The sequence below is a fragment of the Trichosurus vulpecula genome, chromosome 9 (assembly GCF_011100635.1).
Source record: "Trichosurus vulpecula isolate mTriVul1 chromosome 9, mTriVul1.pri, whole genome shotgun sequence".
Classification (NCBI taxonomy): Eukaryota; Metazoa; Chordata; class Mammalia; order Diprotodontia; family Phalangeridae; genus Trichosurus; species Trichosurus vulpecula.
Genome location: NC_050581.1, coordinates 148,715,466 through 148,742,344, shown reverse-complemented (window position 1 = coordinate 148,742,344; position 26,879 = coordinate 148,715,466). Strand labels below are relative to the sequence as shown.

General features: G+C 43.5%; 1 protein-coding gene across 1 annotated transcript in view; it reads left to right on the top strand.

Annotated features, from left to right (window-relative positions):
* GRIP2 (glutamate receptor interacting protein 2) overlaps positions 1-26,879 on the top strand; it is a 406,943-nt gene that overhangs the window by 246,270 nt on the left and 133,794 nt on the right. The gene's annotated exons all lie outside the window — the stretch shown is intronic.

Here is a 26,879-nt window from a genome sequence, read left to right as displayed (position 1 = left end):
TTGGTGCCTGCTCTGGGGAAGGTATCCCATCTCCCCACTTTTACAAAACTTCTTCCTATTTCCTATCCTTTCACATTGTACAGCCAAGGTTGTTGATTTGGGAGCTTCCCCCCAAAAGTTGGAAAGAGGAAAAGTCTATATAGCCAATCTAATTCCTGGGTCCCTCTTTTGTTCTGCTGGTTGGCGCCTGAATGCCTGCCTTAGTTTCCTGCCTGGCACTCCAATCCAAGATTGGGGTCCTGCCCCTGGATTCCAGGCCCCATATCTAGGATCTTCCTGCCGACCAGCCCCTCCTTGATGCCGACCGCTCCCCTGCTTTGACCTGTGCCTTAGGAAACGACACCCTCTTCCCTAATGCCCCTTTACCTTCCAGAGGCTGTAGTACAGCAGGTGCTGAGAGGAAAGAAATGAGTTGGGGCATTTTTCAGTGACAAGGGACCTTCCAGTGCAGACAAACCTGCGATGTGCTTTAGCAATTTAAATTTTTTCACCCCTAGAGAAAAACTGCTCTTTAGAGTTGATGGTGCTGTAACCTTTACAGATATTACTTAAGAATTTAATAATAGCTAGCATTTAAATAGTACTTTAAGATTTGCAAAGCATTTTACAAATCCTGTCTCATTTGAGCTTCATAGCAACCTGGGAAGTAGGTGCTGTCATTATCCCCATTTTATAGAGGAGGAAACTGAGTCAGGCAGAATTTAAGTGACTTGACTACAATCATACAGCTGCTAAATGTCTGTGGCAGAATTTTTTCAAAATTATTTTTTTCAATGAGTGAAAAATCTATTTTCTCTCTCTCATGTCCCTCCTTGCAACTGAAAAAGGAAAAATAAAAAAGACATTCTAGTAAATATGTTTTTGTTGTTAAGTTGTGCCTGATCTTTTATGATCCCATTTGTGGGGTTTTCTTGGCAATTTTGCCATTTCCTTCTCTAGGATCTCCATTTTACAGTTGAGGCAAACAGAGGTTAAGTGACTTGCTCAGGGTCACATAGCTAGTGTCTGAGGTCAAGTTTGAACTCAGATCCTCCTGACTCCAGACCCAGTACTCCATCCCCTACATCACGTAACTCTGTAGAGTGAAGCACAATTAATTCCCATTCTGCTTGAGGCAGAATCTGAATGAAGGTCTTTCTTATGTCAACTCTGATACTGTTACAACCTAGCTGCCTTAGGCATATTGTGGATGGGAGTTTTGGGCAGGTGTGGGATGGGCTAGACAGCCCTGAGTGGTGCTTCCAACTTTAAAATCCTGGGACTCTGTGGTTTACAGGGGGAAAGGTGGTCATTGCCTACTTTTCCCCCCTAGAGATCAGAAATTAGGAAAGGCGATTCCATAAGCTCCCTTCAAAATTTTCTTTTCCTCCTTCCATAGTTCCTTCAAAGGTCCGTTACTTAGCCTAGTGAAAGAAGTAGCAAACTGGAAACTAAACAACTGAGTTTCTACTCTGCACTATCTTTGCCAAACCACTCTCCCCTCTGGGTTAAATGAGGATGAGAATGCCTAACAGGGTTGTTGCCAGTGTAAGAGGCAGTTACATGCATTGGATAGAACACAAATCCCTGGACCCCTTGTGTCGGGCAAATCACTTGACCTGGCTAGGTCTCGGTTTCTTCCTTTACAAAAATTGGACTAGAGCTAGATGATCCCTAACATCTTTTCCAGGATCAGATCCTAAGGTTCTAATATGAGATTGCTAAAGTGCAAAGTGTACCTCAACTGGCACCTCTTCCAGGAAGCCTTCCTTGATTTTCCTAGTCACTGATGACCTTCACTACTTGCTCTACCCGGAATTCTCATGGTAGTTTGATCACGCTTCTTTCCCACAAATATCTTGTTTATTATTATGTATTATTGTCATCTGAATATGTGACATTTGTTGTTCAGTTGTTTTCACTTGGGTCCGATTCTTTGTGACTCTATTTAGGGTTTTCTTGGCAAAGACACTAGAGTGGTTTGCCATTTCCTTCTCCAGTTCATTTTACAGATGAGAAAACTGGGGCAAACAGAGTTAAGTGATTTGCCCAAGGTCACACAACTAGTAAGTGAGGTCAGATTTGAATTCAGTCTTCTTGACTCTAGGCCTAGCGCTCTATCCACTGCGCCACCTAGCTGCCCATATGTGACATGTCTCACTTCTATACTATAGGCTGCACAAGGAAAAGGACCTTGTCTTTTCTAAACTTTGTATCTTCTCCAGTGCTTAGCACAGTACTCTGTTGTTTAATAATTTCTTTCTCCCAATTGCATGTAAAAACAATTTTAACGTTCATTTAAAAAAAATGAGTTCCAAATTTTCTCCCTCCCTGTTTCTCTTTCCTCCTCCCTGAGACAGTAAGCAATTTGATATATGTTATACATGTGCAGTCATGCAAAACATATTTCCATATTAGTCATGTTGTGAGAGAAAATACAGATTAAAAAAACAAGAAAAATAAAATTTGAAAAAGTATGCTTTGATCTGCATTCAGACTCTCTCAGTCCTTTCTCTGGAGGCAGATAACATTGACATCCTAAGTCCTTTGGAATTGTCTTAGGTGGTTGTATTGCTGAGAAGAGCTAAGTCATTCACTGTTGATCATTGCACAGTGTTGCTGTTACTTTGTATCATGTTCTCCTGGTTCTGCTCACTTCACTTTGCATCAATTTGTGGAAGTCTTTCCAGGTTTTTCTGCAACCTGCCTGCTCATCATTTCTTAACAGAACAATACTATCCCATCACAATCAGATATGACAACTAGCTCAGCCTTTCTCCAATTGATGGATATCTCTTCAATTTCTAATTGCTTGCCAGCACAAAAAGAGGCAGCACCATACTTTGTGTATAGTAGGCATTTAATATTTATTGAGAAACTGAATAGATTCTGCTTCAATTTCCTTAACATGTTTCTCTCTTCCCTCCACTTTACATCCCCCAGCTAGGACACTCACTTGTTATTCAGTCTCATAGGGTCACTGATGCCAACCACCTACCTATTACTTATCACCTGTTGTTTGAACTTCCCCCTAATCATGTGGCCCACTCTGCATTTCATGAGGGTCTTCTAGTTATCCCTGATCTGGCCATGCCTACTCCAGACCAGCTCTAGTGGTGTTGATCCTCTTCCTTCCATTCGTATGGCTTTGGACCCAAGAATGCTGGGAAGGTTCCTATCTTCCAATTGCAATGGAGCCTGGTGGTGTCAGATACCAGCATTTCTTCTTTTATTTTTGGAGGGGGGAAGGCAGGGCAACTGGGGTTAAGCGACTTGTCCAAGGTCATGCAGTTGGTTTGTCAAGTGTCTGAGGCCAGATTTGAACTCAGGTCCTCCTGACTCCAGGGCCAGTGTTCTACTCGCTACTCCACCTAGCTGCCCCAAGCCAGCATCTTTTCTACTGGACAAACATCGATGAAGCCCCTACTATATGCAGAACACTCTAGGGGAGATCTAGGGCTTAGACAAGATACAGTCTTCTATCTTCATGGACCTTAAAGTCTAGGAGGGAGATAAGATAGAAACATAGAAAAATATAACACACAATAGGTACAACAAGTGAATCTTAGAGGTTCAAGGTGCTGTGTGAGGGGGAAGGGAGGAATGGGAATGGGGGAGTGGCTTCCTGGGGAATCAGGGAAGCTTTCCTGGCAATTGTTTGGGGCATCTGTCTCCACCTTATGCCAGCCCCAAAGAGATATCAAAGTCCATTTCCATTCATCTATTCACTCATTTGTCATTCATTCAACAAAGTGTAGTGGACAGAAAGCTGGATGTGGTCTTAGAGTTCCAGGGTTTGAATTTTGGCTGTGCTCTTTATGACCCTTGTCGCATTGGGCCAGGCACCTGCCCTTTCTGCATCACACTTTCCTTGTCTTTGAAATTGTCAAAGTGGACTGGATGCTGTCCAAGGTCCCTTCCATACCTAAATCCTGGGTGCAGAGCCCCGGGCTTGGTCCTTCAGGCTGGAAGAGATGTGAAGTCTGGCCCACACCCAGTCCTTGCTGTCATGGAGCTCATCCCCCCAGGATGCCTTCAGTGATTGTCACAGCACAAAGACCGAGTGTAGTTTAAGTTTGCAAAGTGCCTTGTGTATGGTATCTCATTTGAGCTTTGTGACAGTCCTGTGAGGTAGGTATTAGAGATATTATTATCCCCCTTCTATAGACAAGGAAAGGAAGACTTGGAAAGGATAAATGTAGATAAGTTCTGGGAGGGGAGGGACCATGCTTATTTTTGTCTTTTTATTCTGGGCACTAGCATGGTTCCTGGCAATAAATCCTCATCAAATTGAATTGTCCAGGGCTATCCTACTAGAAAATTTGGGGGCAAGATGGAAAGCCAGCTCTACCTGACTCCAAGCCTGACATGCTATGCACTATACAAGCTGCCTATTAAGACAAGGAAAGGTGGGGGGTCAGAGGGGGAAGGCCAGACTCAGCCGCTTGGATTAAGTAAGCAGCCTCAAAGCTGCATTCATAGGGATGACAAGATGAAGCATCTCAGCTCATGGCTCAGATGGCTATAGGGATGAGCTGATCAATCTAGCCAGCCAGCAGAATCAATGGACTTAATCATGAAAATGGTCAGAATAACCCATCCGTGAAATGGTCAGTCAGGTTTCTGCTGTTCTGTTAACATCCTGATTGTATGAGCCTAGGGGCCAAGCCTATTGATAGCAAGGGATGAAGTGGCACTCAGGACCCACCTGGCCTGGGGTTCTGATGGAGGAGGGCCTAGAATCCTGAGCGGGTGGAAGGGGACAGTGAAAGGAACCCTTTAGTTCTGACCCAGAGGGAAGCATCCTTTGGTCATTAGAACAGTATGGGTCCTGCTGCCCTAGCCTGAGGCTGTAATAACAATATGGGTCCTGCTGATGGTAGGTGAGCACCTAGACCATCATTCAGTGGCTTGAGGATTATGATAATTCCATTCAGGCTTATTTGGAAGAGGATGGGAATCAAGCTTTGGAAGATTCTGTAAATGCTCCCAAATCACCAGTGTCACCCACTGCTGGATTCATTTTTCTAAAATGCTGCTTTCATCCAGTCACTATTCCTGCTGATGGTTCTCTGTCCTATAGACTTAAATTCAGATCTCCCCATTTGGTATTTAAGGCCTTCCATGATCTGGTCCTCCCACCTAATAATATTAACCCTAATAAGATTTATTAAATTTAATGGGAGGGGTAGCTAGTTGGCTCAGTGGGTAGAGCTCTGGGCCTGGAGGCAGGAGGACTCATCTTCCTGAATTCAAATCTAGCCTCAGACACTTACTAGCTGTGTGACCCAGGCAAGCCCCTTCATCTTGTTTGCCTCAGTTTCCTCCTCTGTAAAATGACCTGGAGAAGGAAAGGCAAGCCACTCTAGCATCTTTGCCAAGAAAACCCCAAATGGGGTCACCAAGAATTGGACATGACTGAACAACAATTAAAGCTAATGAGGTTTATTGGACTTTATGCAGACTATCTCATTTGACCCTCCCAATGACCCTTTGAGGTAGGTGCCATTATTATGCCCATTTCATAGACGGGGAAACTGAGTTTCAGGGAGTCTAAGTCGTTCGTCTATGCTTACATACCTAATAAGGATCAGAGATGGGTCTGGAATCCTGCATGCTTTCCACACCCCTGCAATGCCTCCCTAGCCTTATTTCCTTGATGGAGCCCCATGCTTCTTCTGTCAGCCAAATAAAACCATGCACATTCCTTCCCCAGGGCCTTTGCTCACATCTTTTCCCCTGGCTTAAAATACCCCCACTGCTCTTCTCTCATCTGGTTAAGGCCTGAGTACTCCATGATAGCTTCTCTTATTTCTCCAGCTTGAAGTGTTAGGTTCCCTGAGTCCCAGAATATTTGACCAGGATAGGGATTTAGAGACCATCTAGTCCAGTGGCTTCCTATTTCAGAAGAGGAGACTGAGGCCCGTGGAGGTGAAATGGTCCTACCCAAGGTCAAACATCTATGTCCCACCTGGCAGTTGGACCCAGGACTTCTGACTCCCAGTCCTGGGCTCTTTCCACTAATTAATGATATTAATGATTAATGATCAACGGTATTTGGAGATTGAGCCCTTGGTTTGATGTCAATAATAACCTTGTAGTTAACTGAGTACACTGAGTTGAAGTTTCTGTAATGCTGGTGATTATCTAACCCCACTCCAACCTACTCCCATTTTTTCATCTTGTAAGTTTTCATTGGTTGCCATCATGGCAGCATCGAGTCAGTTCCCTCCTTAGTCATAGTTCTCTGAGTGAGCTAGCCTTGGCCATCCACGGTGATGTACTTCAATCATTCATTCAACAAGCATTACCTACTTAGTGAAATCTCTGTGACAGGCTTTGTGGGAGATATAGAGATCAATACACCAAGCTCAGTCCTTGTTGAATTTCACTCAGTTGGGTGTGTGTGTGTGTGCGTGTGTGCGTATTTATAGTAGCTCCTAATTCAATATAATTTTGAGTTTTAACGCGTACTTTCCTCAAATGACCCTATGAAATAGCAAGCGTAGGTAGATAGTATGACCCTTCCCCCTCCCATTTTACAGATGAGAAAACATTCTGAAAGTCAGAGAATGAAAGGCTACATGACTCATAAGTGGCAGAACCCAAATTGTCTGACCTCAAGATGAATAATCTTGCCTCTGCACCCCGTCTGCTTCTCATACACGTTAGGATGATAACAGCCAGAATTTATATAGCGCTTGAAGGTTTGCAAAGTGCTTTACAAATGTTATCTGATCCTCACAACAACCCTTCAAGGTACACAATTACTACTCCCATTTTACAGATAAGGAAACTGAGGCAGGCAGAGGCAAAATTTGCCCAGGGTCAATACAGTTGATGAGTGTCTGAGGCCTGATTTGAACTCAGGTCTTCCTTATTGATGTCTCAATACTCTGTCCACTATACCACCTAGTTTCCTAGAGTATATGTATGGGGCTGGGGTATATAAAGTCCTATGAGCTTTAATGAAGAAAAGCTGGGGAGATCAAGGAAAACTCTGCAGAGGCAGTGCCATCTGATCTGGGACTTGTTTAATAAGTAGGATGAGAGATGGTATGGGGAAAGTAGTAAAGGGAAAGGGGGGGCATCCTAGGAAGTGGGCATAGTGTGAGCAAAGGTGCAGAGGTGGTAAATTGAAGATGATGGTGATTGCTCACAAAATTTAAGGAGTTGGAAAGGATCTTTCTTGTCATTCATACAGAATCCTGAGTTTCTGCTTGAAATCTTTACATTTTTCTTCTTTCTCCTGGAAGCTGTCAATGAGTAAATACCTCGTTGTTCACTTGGAGTCAGAAGGAGGGCTATTTATTTTGCTTTTAATTGCATCTGGGATGTGATCATAATTGCAACAGAAGCAACAATGGTGAAAGAACCACCTAGGGGGAGATTTTACTGGGCCTGCTAGAGATTAGATTGGATCTGAAAGGGTCCTGATGGAAGAGAATTTACACACCTGGTAGTGTAATTACTACTAAGGAATGGGCTGATGTTGGAAAATGTCTTTTTAAAATGTTCTCTCCTGATGAGGAAAAGCCTCAGATCAGCATTAAAAGTGAGAACCTGTAAGGAGGGCATGGAAGGAACTCCTCCAGACTCATGAATTAACCTTGGGATTTATGGATGGGTGACTCAGTTCAGTTTAACAAACATCCTGAGTCTAGACACTGGAGATACAAACCATCAGTGAAATGTCCCTGCCCTCAAGGAACTTATGTTCTATTGAAAGGGGGGGAGAGTGCAGCAGGTACTCAAGTAATACAGAGTAATTTTAAGAGGGGAAGAGAGCTGGGGAAATCCAGAAAGTTCTCGTGAAGAACTGGTACCTGAGCTATGCTTTGAAATAGCCTAGGGGTTCTCCAAAGCAAAGGTAAGGGAGAATGAATTCTAGATTTGGAGGATCAGTTATACAAAGGAGGGGAGAGGCAAGTGGTCTAGTAAGGGAAAGAGAAAGGGAAGAAGATAAACATTTATCAAGCTCCTACCATGTGCTGGAGGAATGCGTGGATAAGAACAGTTTGTTCCAATGGCTACGAAGGTGGCTAAAGCTGGTGCTGTGGAGTGCTTAGAGCCGGTCAGTCATTGAAGACGCCAAAAGTCATCCACTGCATCCCAGGTCATTGCCAGTTATCCTGACTTTTGTCTTGCCACTGGACTTTGATGACTCTGGAAGAGAGAGTGAAACCGATAGCTTCATGTAACTCTCTTTCACTTAAATCCAGTTCCCACACAAGTCAGGACATCATGATTTCTTTGGTTCATTTTGAAAAAGAAAAGACAAACAACAATGTGTATCACAGGCCCAGAAATTCCACTATTTGGAATTTCATTATGATAGGTTGACTATGTGCCCTGTTGAAGTGTAAATACCTCTGAAAAGGGTAAGACAGAGGACTGGTGTCAGAAGACAGAAGTGCTTATGTTACCTCTACTTACTTTGTGACCTTCAGTAAGTTGCTTAATCCCTCTGAGCCCATCTCCTTATCTGTAAAAATGGGGGCAATCATCCCTCGATTTCCTTTCTCCTAGACCTATGAGGCTCAAATAAAAAGTCTTAGGAGTATCTTGCCATCACAAAGCTCTATGAAATGTAGCATTATCTTCCAGCTTCTAGCACCATGCCTTACACATTGTAAGAATTAAAAAAATGTGCATGTAATTGAATAATATAGAGAGTGTGGTTAATGCTATAGGAAAGGTACAGACAAGGTGCTCTGGGAGTTCAGAAGGAGGGGAGGCTCTGTCTTGTTGGGAGGATCCTAGAATGCTCATTTGAGTTCTTTCAAGAGAGCGTTCAAGGCTTCTTTGAACTGAGCCTTGATGAAATTCAATGAACAGGCAGAATCTGGATTAGAGGAAAGGGAGAGTATAGGAATTCCAGGCAGAGAACAAAGTGTGATCAAAGGCAAGAAAGCATGAGACATATTCAGGGAGCAGCATAGGGTCCAGCATGTTTGACATATAGGGCATATATGGGAGCAGCAGAGGACCAGTAATGTAGGGTGGGGCCAGAGCATGCAAAGTCTGAAATGCCAAGCTCTAAGGAGTTGGTCTGCAGACCATGGGAATCTATTGAAGGCTCTAGGCTAGAGAGATAGGGTTAAATTGGTATTTTAGGAAGATGAACTTGAGCAGCCTGCACAGGGTGGATTGGAGTGGGCAGAGACTGGAAGCAGAGAAAGCTATTGCAGTAGTCTGGGAGGGAAGTGATGAGGGCTTGGACCCAAGTGGGAGCAATGAGAATGGAGAAAAGGAGGAAGATACAGGAGACAAACTGCAATAAAAATCCACAGGTCTTGGCTGGTGGGATGAAGACAAGGGGAGGGAGAGGGAAGCCCCAAATGACTCTGAGGTTTCAAGCCTGAGTGATTAGGTGAGTAGTGGATCCATTAACGGAAAGCCAGAAGGAGAAGCAGACTTAGAGAGAAAATGGCTTTGATTTCCTTGGCAAACCAGTCCTTCAGAGTGCAAATTAAGAGTGCAAACACAAATCCAAAGGGAAAAGCTTAAAATACTTAAGAAAACCAGCCATTTTCAAGTCCTTTAGAGGTACCCATCACGTGGGGGAAATCAATATGCTAATTATAAGCTATTCTTCACTATTCATTAAAGTTAAGTTCCCTGTGGACTTCAATAAAACTGCTACCTCTTCAGCTATCAACCCTCCGTGGTCCCCTGGGCTATCTATCTCCTTGCTGAGGATTGAGCCATTCTCTACTCCGTAGTGTGTTCTCAGATTGCAAATTGAAAGGTGTTTGTGGTTGGGGACAAGCAGAAACCCTGCCCATGGTGTGTTTCGAGATTGTCACACCAGAATACAGGCAGCAACCATACGGGGACTTGGACCAGGCACTTCACTAAGCAGCATGATGCTACAAGATGCCAGGTGGGATCTATCCAAAATAACCCAGGCTAAAACAATGGGAAGTCAGCTACATTGGGGAGCAACAGGATGGTACCATATGTCTAGGCAGTCAGTCAGTAAGCATTTATTAAGTACCTACTATGTGCCAGGTACTATGCTAAATTCTAAAGATCTTGAGTCTAGGATAGTCAGTTAGCAAAGAACATTTCTAGTAAGCTGGTTTCATTCATTCATTCAACTAGCATCAAGCAGTGATCTTATGATTTTTAATCCTTGAAGTTGTCAAATTCTGAGCACATCATACAGGGTTTGGGCAGCCCGGGGACAAGGAATAGTGGTCAACAGAAGGAGGCTAGTGATTCTTAGAAAAACCCTCTCTCTGAAGTAAGGGCAGAGGTGCTAAACTTAACCTTACAGAGGTTTGGAATTCCAAACTAGTCTACTGACCTTACCCATGGCATGATCAAGGTCTTCCACCCCCCCATATGGCAGTGCATTATCTTTGTTTTTATTTCTTTCAATTCACAAACCTTTATTTTCTCTTTCCATCTAACTCTTCCATTGAAAAAAAAAGAAAACAAAAACAAAACTTTTGCAAGAAATATGCATAGTCAAGAAAAACAAATCCCCACATGGATCATATAAAAATGTTATGCCATGTATATGTATGCATGACAATGCATAGGTATGAATGAGCATGTATACCTCATTCTGTATCCCAAGTCTATGACTTCTCCATCAGGAGTTGGGTGGCTTTCTTAATGATCCATTTTCTGGAACTATACTTGTCATTACATTGATCAGAGTTCTTAAGTCTTTCAAAATTATTTGTCTTTTTCAGTGTTGTTATTTTATGAACTGTCCTCTTGATTCTTTTCACTTTAGTCTGCATCAGTTGATAAATCTTCCCAGGTTTCTCTAAAACCACCTCTTTTGTCATTTCTTATGGTACAAAGATGTTCTGTTACAGTCATATAACATCAGTTATTCAGAGCAGAGCATCTTGACCAAAGGAAAATGTTCCCGTTGTTAGACCCATCCTCTGTGGAAGCCATTTAAATGGTCACCGCCAAGAGATTTGTATGGTATGGCGAGTCTCTCACACAGCATAGGTCAGAAGTCTGCATTCTGATGTGGAGATGGCGGAGTCTTTTGATTTCCACTTGGGTATCATACTCCAGGAAAGTCCAGGGAATCCTCAGGAAAGGTAACAGCATGAGCATGGCAGAGTCAGGAGATACCTGGCTTCCCTGCAGGCAGATTAAGTTAACATTCAAAAGACCAGTACCAGTTTAGGTGCGGAAGACAAGTGAAGGCTCAGGGGAGACATTAACTAGATCAGGAACCTGGGCATAGAGCGATTAAGTGATAGAAGTAAGGAACCCAGACACTATCTGCACAGCTGGTAGAAGGATCAGTAGCACCAATGACCTTCAATTCAACAAACAATTATTAAGCACCTATCCTATGTGCGAGGCATTATATTGGGTGCTAGGTATACAAAGTTGATAAATAACATTGTTCCTGTCCTTCAGGGGCTTAAAATATGCTGGGGAAGGAGGTGGAGGAACAGAATAGGATATGTCAATGTTGTTGTTGTGTTTGCCCTTCATTCTTGAAGAGGACCATGGCATCAGGGAAATGATGACATGACTTGCAGTTGACTGATTTGAGGGAGGGAGGGCTGTGCAAGGTCACCAACCTCACTGTCACCTCCAGAGCCATTTGGGTCCAGTGGCCTGATATTCACCAGGAAGACTGGAGATGGCCCAGGATGCATTGGGAGACCTTGGCCCTTTCAGGCTCAGGTCTTTTCAGGTTCTCACTATGAGTGAGCTAATGCCCATTCAGTGAATAGGCCTCTTTAAGAAGATAATCAAGGGATGGCCCCTTTAATCAAAACTCAGAAAAAAAATCAAACTGGGAGGTGAAGATCCTCAGGGTTCCTAGCCAAAAGAGAAACAGTTACTAAAAACTGATGAATGAAGGACAAACACAACCTATGAGAACCTCCCTCTCCCTCTCTCTTTCTTTCTCTTCCTCTCCTTCCCCCTCTCCAAAAGGTATATTTCTATGGCTGCAGGCTGCCTCCTTAACTTCTGGTTTACTGGCTAGATTTCTTTCTCAAAAACCAAGCCTTAAACCCAATTCACTCTGGAGCTCATAAATTGAACAATAGATCCCTGCCTTCCCAGCACAGAGTGTATGTAAAGACATGTCAATGTATAATTCAAGGTAGAGTATGATGAGGGCAAAGGGGCTATCAAAAAAAAACTACTATAGGAAAATTCAAGGTAGGAGTGACTACTTCCATTTGTACAGATCATGGAAGGCTTCATGGAGGAAACTGCACCTGAGCTGGTCCTTGAAGGAAAATAAAGAGGACTTGACCATGAGACTTTGTCTTCCGAAGTCAAGAAGATAAAGAATATGGCATAGAAGACAATGCCATGTTGGCCAAATAGAGTCAGTTGGATCCCAGATTTGTAAGGGACCATTGAGGTCAATCAGTCCAATCCTCTCATTTTATACATGAAGAAAGAAATGTGACTGTTCCAAGGTCATATTGGCACAAAGAAGCAAAGATGAGATTTGAACCCAGATCCTCAAAGTCCAAATCCAGCCCTCTTGGCACTGTAGCATGCTATTTTTTAGTCCATCTTTGAAGGGATAGGATGATTTCATTAGTCTGAAGAACTCCCAGATGAGGAAAGTCCCTCCACCAATTCAGGAGGGCACCCTCTTTTTGCCTTATGGTCTTAGAGAGTTGTCCAGAACACTGAGAGGTAAGGGATATGTCCAGGGTCATATGGTCAGTATGTGTCAGAGACCAGACTTGAACCCAAGTCTTTCTGGCTTCCATGACCCCATGCTGCCTCTTGTTTTTGAGAGAGAAAAACATGTATTGTTACATTATGTTGTATTATAATCATATTGTTATATATTATATTTTTCATATAATGAAAACTAGCATTAATCATAGATTCTGCTCAGGTTTTATACAATCCAGATTTGGAGGGGAGGTTTGACCTCTATCCAGCCCAATAGAGTACCCTCTGCCTGTGAGACAGAAGCAGGGTCATGGGGTGAGTGAAACTGAGGTCACTGTGGCACAAGCAGGGTCAGCTGACTAGAGACAAGCATCCAAGCAGGTCTTGACCCATCCTTCTGAGAAAACTCTAGGGAGTATTTTTCCATGCCAGGGAATATTGACCTGGGGCCCTAATAGGGCCAATCTACATCTCTCTGCTTCAGCACTGTGTCCCAGAAGGGCATATTCAAGTAAGCAGTTAAAAAAAAGCTTCTGAAATTAGGACTGGAAGGGAAACCATAGAAAGTCAGAGCTGGACAGGACTCACAACATCAGATTTTAGAATTGAAGAAGCCTTAGATAAGAGATTCTTAACCTTTTTATGTCTGTGTTATAGACCCCATGGGCAGTCTTCTGAAGCTTGTGGACTACTTCTCAGAATAAGGTTTTTTAATACATAAAATAAAATACATTGGATTATAAAGGAAATCTAAGCAGTGCCGACCCTTTGAGGGTGAACTAGGCATTTTTTGGATTCTCGTTTGGTAATGCCAAGGGCCCTCTCTCTGTATCCCTAGCTTCTTCCTGCCCCTCCCTCCATACCCTTTTCTGGAAGCCCATGAAGATCTAAAGTACAAAGAGCAGGAAGTAGGAATTCTTACAACAGGTGAGAGGCAAACCGGAAGACACTCATCAAGCATTTCTCAAGGGTTTACTACATGCCAGACACTGAGCCAAGTGCTGGAGAGACACATACAGACACAAAGAAAGACAATCCCTGCCCTAAAGCAGCTTACATTCTAAGGTGGGAAGTGAGATGAAGGGTAGGGTAGTGAGTAAGGAAAAAAGAAGGCACCTGTCCTAGGGCATAGTATTGAAGTCTAGAGAGTCAAAAAGATAGCTGGGAGAGGAATGAAGCTTGTCCAGGCCTGGGCGCATCCCCAAAATGGAGGCCCTGGAAGGAGCTTACCAGTGGGACAAGGGGTGAGGGTGGGAGGGGCATGGTAAAGAGCTACTATAGGATGAGAAGGCCCCAGGTATAGAGAGAGGTTCCAGGGTGAGAAGATAGCTGAGTCATGGTGGCAAAGTCTGGAGAGGATCAGAAGCACAGCTGGGTGGGGAATTCAGGTGAGAGAAGAGGTGGAAGCAGAGGCAATGGTGATGGTGTTGGTGATGGTGATGATGATGGTATGGAGAACAGGTTTGTCTAGGGGGGTACTTACTCCAGAAGAATGAGAGGCCAGCCATGCCCCAGGCAGGACCGTTGGTCTCTGACCTTCCCCTCATCCCCAGGCCTCCAGTGCAATCATCCTGTGGGAGGGGGCCTCCCGTCTCTCAGAGTGTCCATCCTATGCTAGAAAATTGTCTCTGATTCCCCAGGCCCTCTCACCCCAGGAAATAGAGGGGTAGGGAGGCAGCAGGCAACAGGAAAGTAGGGAAAGGAACAGGGAAGATTTAGGTAGGCTCTGGGAAAAGTGAGAGAGCCAGAAGCAGTCACACCATTTGTGGAATAGCAGACAGCGGCCATAGGTAGGAAGTCCATCACTACCCCACCAGGTTGGCTCTGTGTCCAACCCCATCCCACCCCTCTCAGCTGTGACTCTGGCAAAGAACAAGTTTCGATCTACTAGAGGGAGAGCCAGCTGTTGATGCAGTTTAAGGAAGTCAAAGTTGGAGCAATATGGAGATGGGAGGAGGGAGAGAGCCCTCAGGTCAGAACTGATGGCTTTGTGGCCTTGTGTGTTCTTACTGTGCTGGCACTGGAAACCAAGGTAGAAAGCATTGTCATACAACAAAAAAGAGAAGTTAGTTAAGATCGGCTTTGATTTGGAGAGCTTCAAAGAAGCCTCAGTGGCTTGTCTTGGTGCCTGAAATTCTACCATTAGGCTTTGGGTTCTGAAGGCTTTGAAAGTTTCAACAATTCCACCTAAAAATGTAAATTTCTCCAAATGAACATTTAAGATAGTTAATAAGGAGGAAATATGCTGCTAAAGGGTAACCTGAGAGTGAGGATAGAAGGGAAAAGTCTCCCACCCAATTTGTCTTAGAGGTAGGAAGGAGAGGGCTAATAGACTCATCTTTTAGCACCAGCTTGTGGGGCTACTACCTATTCTCTATCTGATTAATTTACTAGCTCCTTGATTAATTTACCAGCTACCAAACTCAACAAAAGCCATACTTTAAAGGAATTTAGAATGTTTAGCCTGGAGAAGAGAAGGTAGGGGAGAGAGGCATGTAAGCTGAGTTCAAATATTTGAAAGGAATCACCAAGAGAGATTCTGAGCATTTTGCCTTCTTCCCAGAGTCTCTCTCCCTTCAGGGATGTAAAGAAGACTGTCTTCCCTGTTGAAGCTGGAAGCCATAAGACCAGCTTTCTTCTCTCAAGCTCTGACCAACTCTGTTCCTCACAAAGGCTCAGAGCACAGAGTAATCAATATTCACCAAAGAGGAGAGTCTTCTATAAATGGCCCTTTGAGGCAAAAGTTACTTTAGACAATCTCAAGGGTCCCTTCCATCTCTAAATCTGTCATTTCACAAGGAAGAGATACTGGACTGGACCCAGAGAGTAGAACCAGGAACAGCGGAAGCTGTAAAGGGGCAAATGTGGGCTTGTTGTGTGATAAACATTTAAAAAATATAGTTAGAGCTGCCCCTCAATAGAATGAGCTGTTTCAGGAAGTAGCAGGCTCTCCCTCATGGCAAGTCTGTCAAAGAAGCAGGATTGCCTCCTGTAGGGCATGTTACAATTGGAATTCCTTTCCCAGTATGTGTTGGATGAAATGGCCACTGAGGGTCTTGTCCAACCCTGAAATTGTGTGATTCTGTACCCTAGAATCCATCCCAGCTCCGGCTTTTTTCAACACATTGAAAGATCTTAAGAGGGCCGTCTGGTTCCCTAATTCCATGTTCTAAGTAAGATCTAGTCAGGGTCTGATATCCTGTGTTCTGAATTCCCTTTTGGCTCCAATACTCTGTGTTTTAAGGTTTTTTGTCAGCTCTGATAGCAGATGCTCCCAGATCTCTTCCACTTCCGACAGTCTGGGATCTAAGATCCCTTCTGGCTCTGACATCGAATGCCCTAAGGCTCCTCTCAGCCTTAATTTTCCATGCTTTAAAATCTTTTCAAGCCCTGACATTCCATCCTCTAAAGGCCCCTCCTAGCTCTGACATTCCATGCCCTAAAAGTCCTTCCCAGCATTGACATTCTATGCCCTAAGAGTCCTTCCTGCCCTGGCATTCTGTCGTCTCTGATGCCTTCTAGTGCTAACTTTGTAGGGTTCCAGTGGTTTCATTTGGGCTTTGCATTTGACCTGGGGATAAAAGCACATTTAGGGTAATATTATTTATAGAAATGCCACAGGGGTTAGCACCATGGTCCTTCTCCCCTACAGAGTAGAATGTTCGTTCATTCTTTCTCTTTTTTTGTTCAGGGACCTGGTAATTATATGCTTAGCGATGAAGGCTTTTCAAAAACATCTTTCCCAGCAATTTTCAGCTGGAAACGTGGATGAAAACTGGGAGATATTTTTATCTGCAATTTTTTTTTTCAGTAATGGGCAATTATGAGTTCTTGCCTTCAGTCAATTCATCCTGTAAGAATGTGCTTCGGAGGGAAATTCATTTCCTTGCCGATGCCAATGCCTCTGGCGGATGCAGACGTTTTCCAAAGCGTGTGCGTATGTATGTGTTGGGGCGGTGTTGGGGGTGGGGTGGGCAGCGACAGTGGAAATCGCTGTGTGGAAAATTGCTTTGTACACCTGGTAACCATGAAAAAGGTTGGCTTGGTGGGGCTTGGGGCGGTGGGTTTTCCCCCCTTTTGAAATCATTGCTAATTTGCTTTTATTATCTCGATTCCTAAAATGGGCCTGATGATGCAAGTGAGCTTTGTCAAAATGGAAAGAAGGTTGGACCCTTGCAAACCTGCCTTGTAATAGATTGGTTCCTAATTGTGCAGTTCTATTGAGCGATGCAGGAAAGGTAAGGAGGAACTCAGCAGGTACCTCGGCTATTCAGGCTTTAAACTGCAATCACTGTGGTCGCTGCAGCCCACCAACACAATGAGTTAAGGGCCCATTTGAGCTGGCTGGGTGGAGAAGGTTGCTTTCCCTGTGTGTTGGCATGCCATGAAATGCCAGGCTCTAACCCTGAGAGGAAGGATTTGGGGGTAATCAGTACATCTTGGGGCCCTAGTATTAGTGTATCAGGCAGAGCCATAATGAGGGTAAGGCAAATGAGGCTTTGGCCCCAGGGCACTTACTTTTAGGGGGCACTGAGAACACTTGCACTCCTTCATCAGGTTAAAACATTTGAGCTTAGCCAGAATTATTAGTTAACACAGAAAGCTACCGACTGGTGGTTTTCTCTACCTGGCAAGCTAATCCCAGCTGAACTCTTCCCAGCTCTTTCTATAGGTAGCAGCCTCCCCAGCAGCAAATGAGATATCTTTGGGTCTCTCTTCCCTTTGGGTCTTCCTTGTTTCCCTCCTTTAGCTTGTCCTGGGCACTAGAAATGCTAGTGACGACTGTGACCTCATGCAATACTAAGACCTAACCTGTGTTCTCAATATGGTATAGTGGATAGGGTACTGGACTTGGAACCAAGAAGAATGGGGCTCAAGCCCCACCTCAGATTGTTGCTGTTGAGTAGTTTCCGTCAAGTCTGACTTTCCATGACCCCATCTGGGGTTTTCTTGGCAAAGATACTTGAGTGGTTTGCCATTTTCTTTTCCAGCCCATTTTACAGATGAGGAACTGAGGCAAACAGGGTTAAGTGTTTGCCATACACCTAGTAAATGTCTGAGGCCAGATTTGAACTCAGGAAGATGAGTCTTCCTAATTTCAAGCTCAGTGCTCTATCCACTGAGCCACCTGGCTGCACACTACGATTCTTACTAGTGATTAAGATACTTAACTTCTTTGTTTCTCAGTTTCCTCCTCTGTAAGATGGAGAGGTTGTACTCAAAGCCCTCTAAGTCTTCTTGGCTCTATGATTAGATAACTACGACACTGGGTTAGTTAGATAATCATAGAATCGTCATGTTGGAAGAGATGTTGTAGGTCCCTTGATGAAGAGAGGAAGAAAGTCATTTGTTCAAGGTCACATCCATGCTATAGGAAGAGGTAGGCCTGAGATTGGAATCCAGGGCCTCTGACTCTGGTTCTGGCATTTGACCCACTCTTCTTCATCTTCCAGTGAAAAGTACTGCTACTCAGTGTAAAATTAGGAGCTAACCCAGGAAAGTTAGAAGGAGGCTGGATAGGTGATCTTTCCAATATTTGTAATCTTACGCATCAAGCACGAATGTACCTCTGACTCTCAGGAACCAAGAGTAAGGTGAATAGGTAATTTGTGGGATGGTATAATTTAACCCAGGGCCAGTCAGTTAGGTGGCTCAGTAGATAGAGAACTGGGCCTGGGGTCAGGAAGACCTGAGTTCAAATCTGACCTCAGCTATTAGCTGTGTCACTTAACCCTGGGAAAGTCACTTAACCCTGTTTGCCTCAGTTTCCTCATCTGTAAAATGAGCTGGAGAAGGAAATGACAAACCAGTATCTTCGCCAAGAAAACCCCCAATGGGGTCATGAAAAGTTGGATTCAACAACAAAAAATAATTTAACCTGATTCATAGGTTCATGAGATTTAGAGTTTGAAGAAATGTTGGAGATCTGTTCATCAGATCACGGACCTAGAGGCAGAAGGAACTTCACAGCCCCGCCCCCCACCCCGCCCCCAAGCACTAGGTGTCTCCTCTTTCCATCTTCTCTCTTACTTCTAAACCGTCCACAATCTGGCTTCCAACCTCATCCAACTGAGACCACTCTCTCCAAAGTGCCCAGTGATCTCTTTATTGCCATTGGGAAGAATCTTTTCTTTTTAATCTTCATCCTTCTTGTCCTCTCTTCAGCCTTGGACTCTGAGATCACCCTATGCTCCTGGATACTTTTATTCTCTCCAGATTTTCATGACATTGCTCTGTGTGTTTGCCCATTCCTTTGCTGGCTTTTCATCCAGGTCATGATCACTGGTATCCCCCCACCCAGGCTTCTCTCCTGGCCCCTCTAGTCTTTTCCCTCTGCACTTACTATAATTGAGAAATTTCATAAGCCCTTATGGGTTCAGCGATCATGTCTAGTCAGATGATTCTTAGATTTATATATCCAGCCCAAAATTCTCCCCTGAACTCCAGTCTCTTATCACTAATTGTCTCTGTGACTATTGAATTGGGCATCCTCTAGGCATCTCAAACTCAATATGCCCATAGCAAAACTCATTATCTTTCCTCTCAAAACATCCCCCTCTTCCTAACTTTTTTTTCTGTCGAGAACATCTTCCCAGTTGTCCACATTTACCACCTTGGCGTTATCCTCCACTCCTCTCTCACTCACCACACGTATCAGGTCTGTTCTCATATCTTGTCATTTTTTACCTTCATGTCCCACCTTTAAATCCCCTTCTCTTTAGTCAAACAGTCTCCATCTTTGTACAGGTTGGCATCACCTCGTACTTTCACCATTTCAATAGCTTTCCCATCGGTCTTAGGGTCACAAGTCTCTCCCCACTTCAGTTCATCCTTCACTCAATTGTCAAAGTGATTTTCCTAAACTGTAGGTCTGACCGCATCACATCCCTTCCGCAATAAAACAGTGGCTCTCTATTACCTCCAACAGAAAGTCTTTTATTTAACATTTAAAGCCCTTAGCCTGCCTCCTATTACCTTTCCACTCTTTTTACACTTTATTCCCATCCAAGCAGTCTATGATTCAACCACACAGGCTGAATTGCTATTTTCCCCAATTGTTACTGCCATCTCCTTTGCACTGTCTGGCCCCCCTACACTGTACCCCCTCTGCCCCTTAGGACAGTACTTGGCACACAGAAAGCACTTAATAAATGCTCATTGATTGACTAATCCCTTTCCATGGTACCATGATTCTTCCCAAATCCCGCATTTAACAACAGATAAAGTTGAGGCCCAGAGCATTTGCAAGTCTGTGTAACTGGAAGGATGGTGCTGCCTTAATAAAGGCTGTTGAATGGGTTGAGTTTGAGATGCCTATGGGATCCAGATGTCCCATAGGCAGTTGGCACTGCAGGACTGAAGGTCTCCAGGGAGACTAGAGTTGGATAAATAGATCTGGGAGTCATTGGCATAGGGATGATCATTGAACAATCATTGAGTTGATGAGTGTTCAACTTTCCAAAGCATTTTTAAGCCCCTGCTCTGTGCAGAGCACCCGGGGAGATGCTGGAGAAACTTAAAATGTAAATAAATTCTATTTCTTGCCATCACCAGCTTATAGTCTAGAAGGTTTTCTTCAGATTCAATGGGAATTAATTAGGCCACATTTTGAGACCCTAGGTCTGGTCCCTCTACTGCCACCAACTGACTGTGAGCCCCTGGTCAAATCACTTTTACTCTCTGGATCTCAGTTTCCCAACCTGTAAAATAGGGATTAGGCTAGGAGCCTTCAGGTTCCCTTTCCATGCTGGCATTCTATGACTCTTGGTAATAACCTCTCCTTTTTCTGTCACACTTGAAGGTTTACAAAGCACTTTGGTGATGTAAATATTGTTATCCTGTATAGTATACAGATAAGGGGTAACACAGTGGAGTAGATAGAAAGGAGGGAAGGAAGGGAAAGCTTTTATTATGCTCCTACTGTATGCCAGGCACTGTGCTAAATGTTTTATAATTGATCATCACAACTCTGGGAGGTAGGCACTATTATTATCCCCATTTTACAGAAAACTGAGGCAGACAGAGATTATGTCACTTGCCCAGATGTCTGAGGCTAGATTTGAACTCAGATCTTCCTGACTTCAGGTCTAGTGAACTTCCAAAATGTATCTTACTCTCTCTGGGCCTGCTTTGGGGCAGTGAAATGAGCATGAATGGCCTTTAGCTTCAGAATACCTGAGTTCATCTTCCACTGTGGTGCTGTAGACTTGGAGTCGGGAAGACTCATCTTCCTGAGTTCAAATCCAGCCTCAGACACTTACTAGCTGCGTGACCCTGGGCAAGTCACTTAACTCTGTTTGCCTCAGTTTCCTCAACTGTGATGTGAAGAAAAGGACACCCACCTTGCAGCGTTGTTGTGAGTCTTCAAGTGAAATAATATTTATCAAAACGCTCAGTATGGTGCCTGGCCCATAAGGGGAGCTATATCAATGCTTATTCCCTTTCCCTTCCTCTTTGTAGACCACAAAACTTAGCCCTAGACAAGTTCAGTGATTTGCCCAAGGTCATACTGCCAGTGACGGGCAGAGCCTGGATTCTAACCCAGACAGATTCCTCTGTCTCCAGCTCCAACATCCTAGGTGTGGGTTATTATCATTCTTATCGCTCCCTGCTCAGAGACTACAGCAATGTTCTGTTTTTACCTTCTGACAAGCCAGAAACCTTGACCTGTGATGTATAGTGGACAGGGTGCTGGTTTTGGAGTCTGGAAGCCTTGGGTTCAAATCCAGCGAGTAGAACAGTGCCTGGCACATAGTTGGTATTTAATAAGTGTTTACTGGCTGACTTACTACCTATCTCTGTGACTCTAAGCAAATCAGTCACCCTCTTTGTGCTTCTGTTTCCTCATCTGTAAAATGAGAGAGTACTAAGGACCCTTCTGGCTCTTGATCTGTCTCCGAGTCTGAACTCTCAGACTGAGTGGATTTTCTTGTCTTCCTTCCCGCTCCCCTCCCCTGGCTTTTCCTTGAGATCTCAGAGTGGATTGTCCTCCCTCTACCTTGGCCCCAAATGATATCCTCCCATGCATATCTTCATAAAACCAGAGCCCTGATCTTCCCAGGTGGGCCCAGGAAAGAGATGAAGTTTCCGGGGCTGAATTTAATTTGCATGTGATAAGACAGCTGTTAATTCCAGCAATGCCTCTGCTCAGTACTGGAGACGTTAACTATTACACAGTTGATGAACTTGCTGTTTTGAATTTTATTAACTTGGAACCATCTTGTTGAATTGAAATTAAATGCGTATTTGGGAACCATAATTGAAAGCATTACACTTAATGGTGTGTGGTGGGGATCAGTAAAAATGTAATGTGAATGGAAGGCGTTCTCAGAGCTGAGGGAGTGCTTTTTGTGGCCAAGCCGAAACTGGGCTTTAAATGTCCATTCCCAGATGTCCCAGATTAAGAGTTAGTGTGAATGAGCAGAAAGAACAAAGGACTCAGCGTCAAAAGACCTTGGGTTTGAGTTTCACCTATACCCCATACTCATGTGACCTTGGGTAAGTCATTTACCCAATGTGAGCCTCAACTTCCTCATCTGTAAAAACTGAGCTAAAGTCTTGTGAGTCTCTCTGTTAAATACAGAGAAAAATACTTATTCCCTTTCTCAGTGTAGTACTTTGTAACTGGAATTGCTCAACTTAAACCTGAGTGTGGGGTCACTATCACTAACTTTGCCAAAGGAATGATTACATGGTGGAAAGGGTTACCTGGGTTTGGAGGTCAAAAGACTTGAGTTCAAATTCCACCTTCATTGCTCATTACCCAGGTAACCTTGGGCCCATGACTTAACCTTCCTGAGTCTAGGCTTCCTCTTCTATGAAGTTAGGGAGTTGGGCTATTTGGTGTCTGAGGTCCCTTCCAGCTCTAGACCTGTGAACATCGGTGACTCTGGCTCTGCCCTGTACTTACCATGTGACCTTAGGCAAGATAGTTTAACCTCTCTGGGCTTTCATTTTTTCATCTGTCAAATGTAACGGTTGGGCTTAGTCTATAATCCTTATACACTCCTTCTTACAGTGTCATCTTCTCCTACACCAAGAGTTCCAAAAAATAGATAGATAGATAGATAGATAGATAGATAGAGATAGAGATAGGTAGGTAGATAGAAAGAGATAGGTAGATAGAGAGATAGAGCTAAAGAGATAGATGAGAGAGAGGTAGATATAGATAACTGAAGTTTTTACACACTTAGTTTCCTTTGTAATCCTACGTATTTTATTTTGTGCATTTAAGAATATGATTCTGAAAAGGGATCTGTAGGCTTCACCACACTGTCAAAAGGGTCCAGGGCAAACAAAAAAAGGTTAAGAACTCTTGAGGGCTTTAGCATTCAGTAGTTAGAACCCCTTGCTACTGAGGCCAAGACCACAGCCATTGGCCAATTAGACTTTTTTCTCTGCTATGCAGACGTTGACCCCACCCCAACTCTGGCCATACGCTTGAGACTTCTTTAACTCTGGCAACACACTGACACACTCTCTCCAAACCCTAGCCTCCTGGAGTTTGTGACAGAGAAGAGGAAAGCCAGGTATCATCTGATGTTTACCCTGAATTTTAGGGGAGTACATCTCAAAATGTGTGGAGGAAAGGGAGAGAGAACCAAATTTTGGCAAAGATAATCTGCTTGGGAGGGATGGGAAACTTTCAAGAATAAATTTCTAAAAACTCAACGGGAAACAACTCCAATGAAGAGGAAAAATTGGAGTTGTCTGAAGCAACCCACCGAAAATTCACCAAGTTAACTTTAATTTTAAGAGTATACATGGACATGTAGCTCCCTTATGAAATTGTTTGCTTTCTCAATAAGAGGAGAGGGGAGAGAGAGTAGGAGAGAAATTGGAATTCAAAATTGTTAAAACACACACACACACACAGAGGTTAGAAATTGTTTTACATGTAATTGGGAAAAACATTAAAATTTAAAAATAAAAAAGAATATACATGTATAGAAATAAGTAAGGGAAAGTCACAGAAGAAAATTACAAAAGTGAGGCATGGTCCTATCAGAATAGTCCCAGGGGTGCTACAAATGAGAATGAGCTGAGGCAGGGACATAAAGAGGGTTTAGGGTAGTCATATTGGGAGAAAGAGGAGATTTGTAAAGATTGTCCCATTGCTCAAAGTAGATGGGACAATGATAACTATTGACAGAGAGAAGGCAGAACTACTCAACTCTTACTTGACATCTATCTTCTCTGCCAAGAAGAATGACTTTTAGTCGATGATACTCAAGATAAGTAGAGATAGTATGAAAACAACTTAGCTGTTCTTGATGAATTCAAGTCATTTTCAGGTACTGAAAGACATGACCAATGTGATTACTGAAATTTTGGTGATATTTGAAAGATTGTGGAGAATAAGAAAAGTCCTATGAGATCAGAAAAAGGCATATGTTTTTCAGATTTTAAAATCAGAGAAAAAAATAGGATATGCAAAGTACAGAACTGTGAATCTGACCCAAGTCCTGGGAAATACCAGACTAGCACCTACCTCACCTCGTTGTTATGAGAATCAAATGAGGTAATGGAAGTCTAAAGTCTACAAGCCTTGAAGTCCTTTATTTATAAATGCCAGTGGAAAACTCACCATGCAAGCAGCGAAAACTGGAAAATAAACTTTTTTTTCTTGTTTGGGGCTATCTAAGGGTGATATTAATTACAGTAATTTGTGTGAACTGCTGCTCATTTATTCCCAGTTACCCTGATGCATATTTATGATTGTGCATATTATTAAATGTGTATTAAATTGCTTGATTGAAAGACTAGATTCTGCTCTCAAACACTTGACTTTCAGAGAGTGTGATTGTCTGATTGAAACTGAAATAATCTCAAGGGAACATTGGCCAAAAAGCGTGAGCTTAGAATAAGCAGGACAGCATCTTCAATAGCACTTTTTCATCATAGAAAAGAATTTGATGACTGAAAGGGACCTTAGATACCATCGAGTATAACCTCCCTTATTTAAAAAGAGGAAGCCAAGGCTCAAGGTAGGAATATAAACTACCCAAGGAAATGGGATGAGTAAGTGGTAGAGTCAATGGTAAACTCAGGTCTCTTACCTCCTAATCCAATGATACTGCCTCCACGTCACAATGACATTCCATGCACTGGTTATAAGGGATGTACATGGTAATGGGCATGAGAAAGACGCTGAGTTCTGAAGTGGGAGTTTCAGTCTGAGAAGCTTGAAACTTAGAAATCAGGAAGCCTGCTACCAAGAGGATCATTGAGATGACCATTAGTCTAATGCTACCTATCCCCTCAGGGATTTGTTCTTCTACAGCAGAACTATGTATCCTTTGCCCCATCTTAATTGAATATGTTGTCACGTGTTAATCATAGAGTGGTGGATGTGCCCTCTTCTGACTCAGGTACATCTGTAGGGCTATGGGGCTCAGACATCAGACCTGTGCTAAATGTTAATTAAAAGGCTACTCCTCTGTTGCCTTTTGCCTCTTCACTCATGTACAAGCCTATCCGTGGCATCCATCAAGTGAAGACTACATTTTAATAGTTGGGACTCATCCAGTCCAAAGATCATTTCGCTTTCCATTTTTGCAACTGAAAGGCATGCTGTAGTGTAATGTAATTGAGAGTTGGCAAGACTAGGCACAAACACAAATAAATAAAGAAGTTGTGTGGCCCCGGGCAGATCCCTTCCCCACTCTGGGGCTCAGTTTCCTCATTGGTAAAATGAAAGAATTGGACAAGGTGATTTCTAAAGTGAACTCTAAGGATTCCTTCTAACTCTACATCTTTGATCATCTAACCCTAAACCAAGGTTGGAAATGTCTCCACAGAGATCAGAGTGCTTAGACACAAGTGAAAACTCATATTTTACTTTGATCAGACTGGGTCAAATGGTGAGTAATATATTGTAAGTGAGTCATTTTCAAGCTGGAGCACATGTGAAGGATAGTGACTGGGATTGTCTAGAAACTCTCATGTGAAGAGCATTTGAGAAAAATGGAATTGTTCTATCTTCATCCTGGAGGAAAGAAAACTTGAGAGTGGGGAGGCAGAGGGGATCATCGCTGCACACCTCCCAGACATCTCCAAGCCATGCTACCTTTACGCTGGCCTTCTCCTCCTCCCACCAGAACTCAGACTCCCACTTTTGCACCCTAAGCTCTGACTGGTAAGCTTTCATATTATCCACTGGCCCCACTGTCCTCTTTACATCCATCTGCAAGCCATACTGCTGAGTTCATACTCTCCTACCCCCACCCTACTTTGCACCTTTGATGTGTTATCTTCCCCTAGTAGAAGGTAAACTTGAGGGCAGGAACTATCTTGCTTGCTTGTTTTTGTACCCCCAATAGTTAGCATAGTGCTCTTTTTGCATACCATAAAACACGAGATATTATTGGGAGGGAGTGGGCTCACTGGAGGTTTTCAAGCAGAAGCTGGCTTACCATTTTTAGGGATGCTGTCAAAGTTCTTCCCGTGTTAGGAGGAAGATTGGATTCGATTACTTCTAAAGTTCCTCTCCATCTCAGATTCTCTGAGTCAGTAGTTGGGCCTGGAGGATGAGCAGACAACTCCCTTTTCCATTGACTCAGCACCCAGAGGGTTAGAAGCTTCCACAGGGGTCCTCCCTCCACTGCCCTACCTCCCCAGGCTCCGACAATCAACAGCATCTATAAGGCTGGGCTCCGGGCAGATTTCTCTTCGACTTTCATTACTTCAACCACTGATAGAGTGGGTCGTGCTGATAAGGACCTTGGGCAGTGACACACAGTCTCTGGCTGCCTGGAGACATCAGCCTCATCAAAAACGTGATTTCCTGTTGGCCTCCATCTGGCAGGGAGCGAGAGCGTGTATTCCTTTCATGAGCACAAGTACACACACACACACACACACACACACACACACACTAAAAAAGGAGACGGGAAGGAATGGAGGATTTTAGGATTTTAAGCTGGCAAGGATCTTCTAAGTTATGTGGTTCAATCTTCCTTATCCGACTGATGAAGAAATAGATGCCCAGAGAGGTTAAGAAATGTGTCCCAAATCACACAGGTTACAAGGCTTTAAACCCAGGTCCTTTGACCCTAAATCTACTGCATTACATCATATCTTTCTTGGAGCATTTATTTAGATGTCAGCACCTTCCTCTTCCATTTCTTGTTTTCTCTCCTTTTCGCTCACCCAACTTCCCCCCACCTAGACAGGCAGACTATCCTCAAACTGTGCTTTTCTTCAGGTTACTCTCCTGGTCAAGATTCTTCAATAGCTCCCCACTGCCTGTCATGTCAAATCCA